The sequence below is a fragment of the Cupressus sempervirens genome, chromosome 4 (genome assembly GCF_028749045.1).
Source record: "Cupressus sempervirens isolate cs-2001-9-10 chromosome 4, ASM2874904v1, whole genome shotgun sequence".
NCBI lineage: Eukaryota > Viridiplantae > Streptophyta > Pinopsida > Cupressales > Cupressaceae > Cupressus > Cupressus sempervirens.
Window position 1 is genome coordinate 369873842 of NC_143121.1, and position 11103 is coordinate 369884944.

An 11103-nucleotide genomic window follows, 5' to 3' on the forward strand; every position below is an offset into this window, starting at 1 on the left:
TCAAGGAATTCTATAGTTTGGACATCAGATCTGGACATGTGGGTGATGATGTTGAGAAAATTGCAAGGTACATAAATGGATTAAGATTTGGAATTCAAGATGGAATAAGTTTTATGAAGTTGGAAAGTGTGGAAGAAGCATATCAATATGCCTTGAAAGTTGAGGAGATCTTGACAGAGAAGCATGAACAAAGACAAAGAGGTAGAGGTGGTAGATTTTAGATAGACAGAGGAAGATCTTATGGTGAAGGTGGTAGATCTGACAGTTTTGTGCATGATAAAAGAAAATTTGAATGGAAGAATGATGAAAAAGACAAGACCGAGTGGAAAGGTAGTAGTTCTTATCGAGGAGGTAATGGTTCTTACTGAGGAAGAGGTAATTCATATTTTAGAGGTAGTTTTCATGGTAATTATTTCAAATATGGTAAAGAAGGGCATAGATCTTTTGAATGTAGATCTTCTGAAAGTGGGCAGAATAATAGAAATGTGTTGATTCAAGGAGACATTTAGAGTACACCAAGTGGACCTGAGGCTGGAGAAAATTTAATGATGAGAAGAACCTTATGTAATAAGGGAAGTGATGAGGAACCTATTTTGAGAAGAAGTCTTTTCAAGACCAAATGTAAGATGGCTAGAAAATGCTGCAAGGTGATCATTGATAGTCAAAGTTCAACAAATTTGACATTAGAATAGCTGGTTACAAAGTTGCAGTTGCAAAGGCTGAAACATCCCAAACCTTATCATGTTTCATGGATCAAAGATGAGCATAAGATATTGGTAAGTGAGCAATGTATTGTGAAGTTCAAGACTGGACATTACTTCGATGAAGTGTTGTGTGATATTATGCTAATGGATTGTTGTCATATTTTTTTGGGTAGACCTTGGCAATATGATAGATATGTTGTACATGATGGGAGATTGAATCAATATACTCTTTGAATAAATGGGAAGAAGAAAATATTGCTGCCTTTGATTGAAAGTCCATATAAGGTTAGTTGTACTGCAATAAAAGTTTGCATGGTTAATGGAAAGTAGCTTGAAAAGGAAGTAAAGAAGGATCAAGTTTGTTTTACTATAGTTCATAGAGGACTGAGTGTTGGTAGTAATGACTGAGCAACAAAAGCCAGTAATAACCGAGTGACAACAAATAGTGGTAGTTGAGTACTAGAAGAAATTGCAAAATTGTTGAATGAGTATAAAGAGATTGTTACAAAGGATATACCTGATGGTTTACCTCCAATGAGAAGTATAAGTCATTGTATGGATCTGATTCCTGGAGCTAGTTTTTTGAATATCTACTATATAGATTAACATATATAGAAAATGAGAAACTTAATAAACAAGTGCATGAGTTGTTGTAGAAAGGTTTGATTAAAGAAAGCTTGAGTACATGTATTGTACCTACTGTATTAGCACCTAAAAAGAATGGAGAATGGAGAATGTGTACTAATTCTAAAGCTATTAACAAGATTATAGTGAAATATAAGTTTCCTATGATGAGGATGGATGACATTATGGATTGTTTGAGTGGAGCAAAGTATTTTACCAAGATTGATTTAAAGAGTGGCTATCATCAGATTAGAATCAGAGAAGGTGATGAATGAAAGATTGCTTTCAAGAAAAAAGATGGTTTGTATGAATGGTTGGTTATACCTTTTGGTTTGACTAATGCACCTAGTAATTTCATGAGGTTGAATTTGATCAAGAAAAATCGTAGTGGTGGATTGGCTAGACATTTTGGAATTGATAAGACATTGAGTTTGCTGAAGGATAAGTATTATTAGCCACAAATGAATAAGGATGTTTAAACATTTGTAAGGAGTTTTGGAGTTTGTCAATTTGCAAAAGGAGTAAGTCAAAATATTGGTTTGTATACACCTATTACTATTCTTGAGAAACCCTGGAGTGACATCAGTATGGATTTTGTTCTTGGATTACCTAAGATAGTGAAAGGGTATGATTCTATATTTGTTGTAGTGGATAGATTTTCTAAGATGACTCATTTTGTACCATGTAAGAAGAAATCAGATGTTGATCATGTTGTTGAACTTTTCTTTTAAGAGATTGTGAGATTGCATGGACTACCAAGAAGTATTATTTCTAAAAGAGATAGTAAGTTTGTTGGTTATTTTTGGAAGACTTTGTGGAAGAAGATGGGTATTGAGTTGAAGTTTAGTTCTACATTCCATCCATAGAAAAATGGACAAACAGAGGTTGTGAATAGAAGCTTGGGTAATTTGCTAAGATGTTTAGTTGGGAATAAGACAAGTATTTGGGAGATGGTATTGGCACCAGCTAAATTTGCATACAATAATTTTGTGAATAGGAGTACAGGGAGGACACCTTTTGAGTTTTTTACTAGAATGCATCCTAGAGGTATATCATATTTGAGAAATGTTGCTGGTGAAGAAAAGAGAAGTATTGCAAGAGAAGAATTTGCTGATTTTATGAAATCTTTACATAAGGAAGTGAAGTTGAGGATAGAACAAAGTAATTAGAAGTATAAGAAGAATGATGATTAGTCTAGGATATATCATGATTTTCAAGTTGATGATGAGGTGATGGTTCATTTGAAGAAAGGAAGATTTCCTGTTAGAACATACATTAAGCTAAAGATGAAGAAGTTTGGACCTTGTAAGACCTTGAACAAGTTTGATAGTGGAAACACTTATGAAATTGAGTTACCTAATGACATGGATATATCTCCTATATTCAATGTTGCTGATTTATACAAGTATCATGAGTCAGATGATGAAGTTATTGTATCGGAGGATTATTGTAAAACACAGATTGAAGAAGTTAAACAGATATTGGATCAAAGAGTTGGTACGAGCACAAGGGGAAAATATTATTATGAATATCTAGTGAAGTGGAAGAACAAACCTATGGAAGATGCTTCATGAATTTCTCAATTTGATTTGGATTGAACTTAGGTTGTGACATTTCAATGATTTAGAAGAATCATTTCTTCCAACCCTGGTTGTCTGATGTAGGAGCATCTTGGATTGTACTTCTATCTTACATGTTTTTAGTTTTACTAGTTTTTTTGAGTTGCAATGTCTTGGATTGCCCAAATTTTAGTAGTTTCTAAGCATTAAGACACACTGGGTAACCTTTTCCTATGTGTGCAAAGAGATTGGAGTTATCATGTTAAGGATTGAGCCATTTTTACTTTGCTACTAGAGTTGTGTTTTTTGGTTTCTGGATGCCTATTGCAAGCTACGTAACTAATTATGCACAATGAGTTAGAGGCTAAAAATTTTAAGTATTTGAAAGGGCCTAGAGAAATATTGTTTATCAAAGGTCCAAGTCCTAATTAATTATAATTTGGGAGATATGGTAATTCTCCTAGAGTATCAATTTTTGGCAGTTTGCGCTTTAGGTTTTTGTGCTTAACTTTTGGGATGGATGCACAATTATCCTTGGTGAACTAGCCATTGTGCCATTACAAGGTTGTAGAGAACCTAAAGTAATACCTTTAGTTCAAATAAAAAGTTCTAATTCATTTGAGGCTAGGAGATATTGCAAATTTTCTCGAGTATCAATTTTTGGACATTTAGTTCATGTTGGAGGCTGACTTGTGGCTCTTCAAGGAACTCTTAGCAATCTGGGCCAACTTGTGGCTTAGATTGGTATAAGTAGGTTTTTTGTTGAAGTGTTTAATTATTATTCATCCATCTTGAAGGAACATAGATGATAGAAGGAGGATAGGAAATTGAAAGCATACGTGTTTGAAAATTTGAACTTGAAGCTAGATCTTGGGTTTGAATGCATTTTGTATTTGGCCGTAACCTAGAAAACCTTACAGTTGGGCACGTGTGATGATATTTTCATGAATCAATAAAGAATATTTCTCTCTCTCTCTCTCTCTCTCTCTCTCTCTCTCTCTCTCTCTCTCTCTCTCTCTCTCTCTCTCTCTCTCTCTCTCTCTCTCTATGGTGTTTTTCTCTTTTTTGTTTTCTTTCATTGTGTTAAGTCTTACATGGTGGTTTGGGTAGTTGAGTGTGCCAATTGGCCTTAGTTACTCACACCTCCCTATGTCAATGGGGACCAACTCAAGTATCTTCCCTTGGTGGATCTCATTATTATGTTACATTTATTGATGATGCAACTAAAAAACTATGGGTTTATCTCCTTAGACAAAATCTAATGTGTTTCAAACTTTTAAGAAATGGAGATGCTTGGTTGAAAATGACACTGGTAAGAAATTAAAATGTCTCAAATCTAATAATGGTGGTGAGTATTGAAGTCATGATTTTGAAGATTATTTCTCCACTAATGGTATTCATATATAGAAAACTATTCCAAGGACTCCATAGGAAAATGGAGTGGCCAAACACATGAACAAGACTATAATGGAGTGTGCAAGGAGCATGAGGTTGCATGTAGGGTTGCCCTTAAACATGTTGGTGGAGGCTGTCAAAACTATTGTATATTTAATTAATAGAGGTCCCTCTACTCCTTTGGGCTATGGTATTCCATAGCAAGCATGGACTGATAAGAAGGTGAGTTATTCTTTTCTCAAAACCTTCAATTATGAAGCATTTGCTCATATAGATTCTGGAAATAAAACCAAACTGGAAGCTAAGTCAAAGAAATGTGTTTTTTTTGGATATGGCATTGATGAATTTGGTTATAGGCTTTGGGACTTTTAAAATCATAAAATTGTAAGAAGTAGGGATGTCATATTCAATGAGAAAGTGTTGTACAAAGATTTTTTGCAACAATATGAGAAGAAAGAAGATGATTATGTAGTCCTAGATGATAATCCAAAAGATGATGTTCCAACAATTCCTTGTGATCTGCAACAACCACAACAACAAATATTGCACACCCCAGTGAATGTTAGATGGTCAACAAGGCTAATTAGACCTCTACAAATATTTTCTTCTTCTTTGAACTCTATTTTACTAACACATGTTGGTGAACCTGAATGTTATGATGAAGCTGTGTAGGTGGATACTTAGATTCAATGAGATTCCACTATGGAAGACGAAATGGACTCCTTTCTGAAAAATAAGACTTGTGATTTATGCAAGTTGCTTGTAGGTAAATGAGATTTATAGAATAAATGGGTTTATAGGTTGAAAGAAGAGGATGGAGGTAAGAAAAGATTTAAAGTTAGGTTCATTGTAAAAGGATCTTCACAGAAAAAGGGCATTGATTTTGATGAGATATTCTCTCTTATTGTTAAAATGACTTCTATTCGTACTATTTTAAGTATTGTGGCTATTGAAGATTTGTATTTGGAGCATCTTTGTACTCAAACAACCTTTCTTCATGGTGATTTAGATGAAGAGATATATGGCACAAACACAGGCATTTAGGGTCAAACATAAGGAGAACTTAGTGTGTAGATTGAAGAAAAGTTTATATGGCTTGAAGAAAGCACCTCAGCAACGGTATTTGAAATTTGATAGTTTTATGAATGAGCATATTGGATACAATTGTTAATTGTGTATTTTCTTTGATGTTACACAAATGTCATATTAGCCATTAGACAGAGTCTACCGAGCTCAAATGGTTAGCAAAGCAATTTATAGTGACTACCGAGCATTCCTAAACATTACACAGTAAGTTAGCTCTTACCAAGCTCACTTGAGCATCAAAGGATTTTGTAGCAAAAAGTTAATGTTAATCGAGCTCCCAAGGTTAGGGAAAGTCAATGTCTACCAAGTTCACTCGGTCATCGAAGAGAAAGTTAGCTTTTACCGAGCTCACTCAGTAAGCAAAGGAAGGTTAGCGTTTACTGAGTTAACTCGGTCTCTGAAGGAAGTTGCAAGGTTTGCAGTGTTTATCAAGCTTCACTAGGTTAACACTGGGGAAACCATTTTGGAGCAGTGGTCACCGAGCTGGGTCAGGTAGCGAATAATTTTATTGTTCTAAAGAATTAAGTTTAATTGTTTTGTGCAATGTTTGCAACCGACTGATTTAATGTTTTTTAGTTGTTGTAACTTATAATTGAGCCGACTTGACAATCTGTAAGGTATATATGAAAGGTCAAGTTGTGAATTCATGAATATGTAAGAGTGTGGATGCATAAGAGTGCGAATGTATGGATGTAAATGGAATGAGCGAATATTGAATATATGAGAAAATGTTGTGGAAGGATTAGATATCCTTATGGAGCTGCAAAGTTGTATTCGATCAGTGAGGATCTAGTGAAGTAGAATAGAGATCTATATTCAACAAAGATAAGTTTCATATATTTCAGATCACTTCATTGTTGCTTTCTAATCATTGTAACAGTGATTCAAAATCTCTTAATAGAGTTGGTTTAATAGCCATTTTGTAAATCCTCTAACTAGGTGATAATTTAGTTGAATTGTTCTTAAGACCTCCAACCAGGCCACTCCTTACAGGGAGATTAAATCCTCTAATAGGGTCACACCTAATAGTGTGTTTTGTAAGCTTTAACAGGGTTGGCTCCTAACAGGGCTCACTTCAGAAGAGTGAAAATTGGTGACTAGTTATTTGGTGGTTTGTCCCTTATTGGGTTTCCACATTAAATCTGGTGTCTCTTGTGTTCATGTTATTTCCTTTATGCATGCATGTTAATCACTTTAAATGCTTAATAAGTTAATAGAACATCTATCAAGTTCCAACATTTATTTGTGTGGTTACTGAGTGTCAGCTGAAACTATATTTTAAGACATCTAAGGATCTGTGGATTTATTTTTGTGGTAAATGATTCACCGCTCCCCTCTTAGTTACTCCATCTCTATTTCCAACAATTGGTATCAGAGCTTTTGGTGCTTGCAGGATAAGATTTCAAGGATCTAAGCCAAAGATTAGGATGTCTTATAAAAGGGAAATTCCAAGACTTAACAAGAACAACTTCTTAGCATGGCAAGGGTTGATGAGACTTCATCTAGCTTTTGTTGGAGACACAGGACTAAAATACCTTAATGAAAAATATGCAGAACCAGCTAGTACACTACCTGTCAATGATATTGCTAAAAAGAAGACCCACAACATTATGATGATAGATATAACATTTGCTTTGAGTTATGAAGAATTTGATGATATCAAGGACTGCAAATTTGCTTTTGAAATGTGGGAAAAGCTGAAAGAGATCTATGGAGGAGATGATAATGTTAGAAGAGCCAAAGTAGAAAGTTTGAGAGGACAACTTGATCAAATGAGATATTTGAAAGGAACTAAGGATTATGGTTTATAGTAAAAATTTGGAGGTAATCTAGATTTGAAAGTGTTTACTGATGCTGATTGGGCAGGAAACCTTGATGACAGAAAAAGTACAAGTGGAGGTGCATTCTTTCTTGGAAAGAGGTTGGTTTCTTGGACAAGCAAAAAGAAAAATTGTACATCCTAATCTATGGCAAAGGCAGAGTATGTTGCTGCAGCAGTAAACTGTTCTAATATTGTTTGGTTTAAATAATTGTTGGAAGGCATGAAGGTGGAAATCAAAGAACCAGTTGTTATGTTCTGTGATAATACAAGTGCAATCACCATATCTAAGAATCCAATGATGCATTCCAAAACCAAGCACATTGTAATAAAATATCATTTTGTCAGAGAATTGGTGCAAGATAAGGAGATCAGATTGGAATATGTTCATACAAAGGAAAAAATTGCTGACATATTCACAAAAACATTACCTAAGGATGCATTATTTTATCTAAGAGGTAAGTTAGGGGTCACTCCCCTATCTGAAGTTCACTAAAATGAAGTTTTAGTGATGCATAAACTCATACTAGGTTGAAGATCTATCAGTTGATGCAGCATAATCAGAAAATATTGCATATGAATTAGTACTAAAGGTGCACTGAAATTTATTTGAGTTGAGTTGTCTTTGGCATGTGTTGTCAAAGAGGGAGAGTTTTACTGTCATATCTCTCTGAAATTTGTTTAAGATAAAGAGTTTACTATGTAATTCCTTCATAGAGGGAGATTACTGTAAGAGGGAGAGTTTTCTATCTTAGAGGAAGAATTGTTATGTTGACATGTTGTGTTGCCATATAAGAGAAAGACTTGTTTTCAAATTTCATTCTACTATTACATGTTGTGTTGCCATCAATGCCAAAGAGGGAGATTGTTGGATACAATTGTTAATTGTGTATTGCCTTTGATGTTACAAAAATGTCATATCAGTCATCAGACAGAGTCTACCAAGCTTAGATGGTTAGCAAAGTAATTTATAGTGACTACCGAGCATTCCTGAACATTACACAATAAGTTAGCTCTTACCGAGCTCACTCGGGCATCAAAGGATTTTGTAGTAGAAAGTTAATGTTAACCAAGCTCCCAAGGTTAACAAAGGGAAAGTCAATGTCTACCAAGTTTACTCAGTCATCGAAGAGAAAGTTAGCTTTTACCGAGCTCACTCAGTAAGCGAAGGAAGGTCAGTGTTTACTGAGTTAACTCAGTCTCCAAAAGAAGTTGCAAGGTTTGCAGTGTTTATCGAGCTTCACTAGGTTAACACTGGAGAAACCATTCTGGAGCAGTGGTCACCGAGCTAGGTCGGGTCGCGAAGAATTTTATTGTTCTAAAGAATTAAGTTTAATTATTTTGTGTAATGTTTGTAGCCGACTGATTTAATGTTTTTTAGTTGTTGTAACTTGTAATTGAGCTGACTTGACAATCTGTAAGGTATATATGAAAGGTCAAGTTGTGAATTCATGAATATGTAAGAGTGTGGATGCATAAGAGTGCAAATGTATGGATGTAAATGGAATGAGAAAATCTTGAATATATGAGTGAATGTTGTGGAAGGATTAGATATCCTTATGGAGCTGCAAAGTTGTATTCAATCAGTGAGGATCTAGTGAAGTAGAACAAAGATCTGTATTCAGCAAAGATAAGTTGCATATATTTCAGATCACTTCATTGTTTCTTTCTAATCATTGTAACAATGATTCAAATTCTCTTAACAGAGTTGGTTTAACAGCCATTTTGTAAATCCTCTAACAAGGTGACAATTTAGTTGAATTGTTCTTAAGACCTCCAACTAGGCCACTCCTTACAGGGTGATTAAATCCTCTAATAGGGTCACACCTAACAGTTTGTTTTGTAACCTTTAATAGGGTTGGCTCCTAATAGGGCTCACTTCAGAAGAGTGAAAATTGGTGACTAGTTACTTGGTGGTTTTTCCCATATTGGGTTTCCACGTTAAATCTGGTGTCTCTTGTATTCATGTTATTTCCTTTATGCATGCATGTTAATCACTTTAAATGCTTAATAAGCTAACAGAACATCTATCAAGTTTCAACATTTATTTGTATGGTTACCGAGTGTCAGCAACAACTATATTTTAAGACATCTAAGGATCTGTGGATTTATTTTTGTGGTAACTGATTCACCCCTCCCCTCTCAGTTACTCCATCTCTATTTTCAATAGAGCATGGATATAGTAGGTAACATTCAAATCATTATTTTTATTTTAAGAAGTTGGATGATGATAACTATATTATTTTATGTTTATATGTTGATGATATGCTTGTAGTTGGGTCTAACATGGATCACATTAAGGGGTTAAAAAAACAACTAGCACATTGATTTTCTATGAAGGATTTGGGGGTAGAAAACAAATCTTTGGTATGAAGATTTGTAGAGATAGGAAAATAGAAAATTGACATTATCTTAGTTTGATTATATTGCGAACGTGTTGTAACATTTCTCAATGGAGAATGCTAAAGCTATCAACACACCTTTACCTAGTCATTTGAGGTTGACTAAGGAGATGTGTCCAAAGACACAAGCAAAGGATGATAAGGTGTCCAAGGTACCTTATGCTTCATTAGTAGGCATCTTGATGTATGCTATGGTATGTACGAGGCCAGATATTTCCCATGTAGTGGGAGTCGTTAGCATGTATATGAGTCATCAAGGAATTGAGCCTTGGAATGTGGTTAAATAGATTCTCAAATACTTGAGAGGCACATCCAGTAAGTGTTTACATTTTGGGGGATCTACTATTGATTTATAGGGATATGTTGACTCAGATTGGGTAGGGGATATTGATACCAGGAAAAGTACTATAGATTATTTGTTTGTTGTTGGTTGGGAAATAGTGAGTTGGATTTCTCAATTGTAGAAGGTTAATGCTTTATCCACTACAAAGGTAGAGTATATTGTTGCTACAGAGGCACCCAAGGAGATGTTATGGCTTTAGTTCTTTATGGAAGAATTGGGACATGCATAGAGGGATAATTATTTTTTTATAGATAGCCAAACTGTCATTCATCTTGCAAAAAATTCTACTTTGCATTCAAAGAAAAACCACATTTAGTTGTGGTACCATTTCATTCGATCAATTTTGGATGATGGATAGTTAAAGTTGGACAAGATACATACAGATGATAATCCATCAGATATTTTTACCAAGGCAGTGACAAGGGAGAAGCTAAAATCCTCTTCAACTTTAGTTGGTCTTCTAAACTAAATAGAATACAAGAACAACTAAGTCTAGGGTGGTTTCATCCAGTGGGAGCCCCATGTGGTAGCGATATTGCTACATGATTAGTCTCCAAGTGGGAGATTGTTGTTTAGTGTGGAGCCTAATGAATCCCCCAAGTGAGAGACTATTAATTTGTGGTGACTGATCAGGGAAGTACTATATATACTTCATAATTCTTTGGGGTTTGAGAAATTTTTTGGGCCCTATTTTGTCAGGAATTTTGGGCCAACATATTGTAATTAATTATAACCCTAAAGTGGAAAAAATACTTGTATAAAAGAGCTTAGGGTTAGGGATTTCATTATGTGTGATGTGATAATTACTTCTTGCGGCATTATTGAGTTGTAAGGGATTACAAATTGTAATCAGGTTGTAATCATTAGATCATAATAATATTAGACTTGTTGTTTGGTGGACTTAGCCCAAAGTTTGGGTGAACCACTTTAAATCTTGGTGTCTTGTGTTCTCTTTTGTGCGATTTATTATTTTTTGATATTGTTTATATTTGCATGTAATTGTTATTTCTGTCTGTGGTTAATCCTAACACATGTATCCCTAAGATATTCTTAGGATAAGGACAAACATAAGTCATCAAAGCCTCATTTATATAAGGAATGACAATAGGATGCAAATAAAGATGTTTGATTTTTAAAAGTAAGAATATTATCATCAATTTGTGGACAAGTA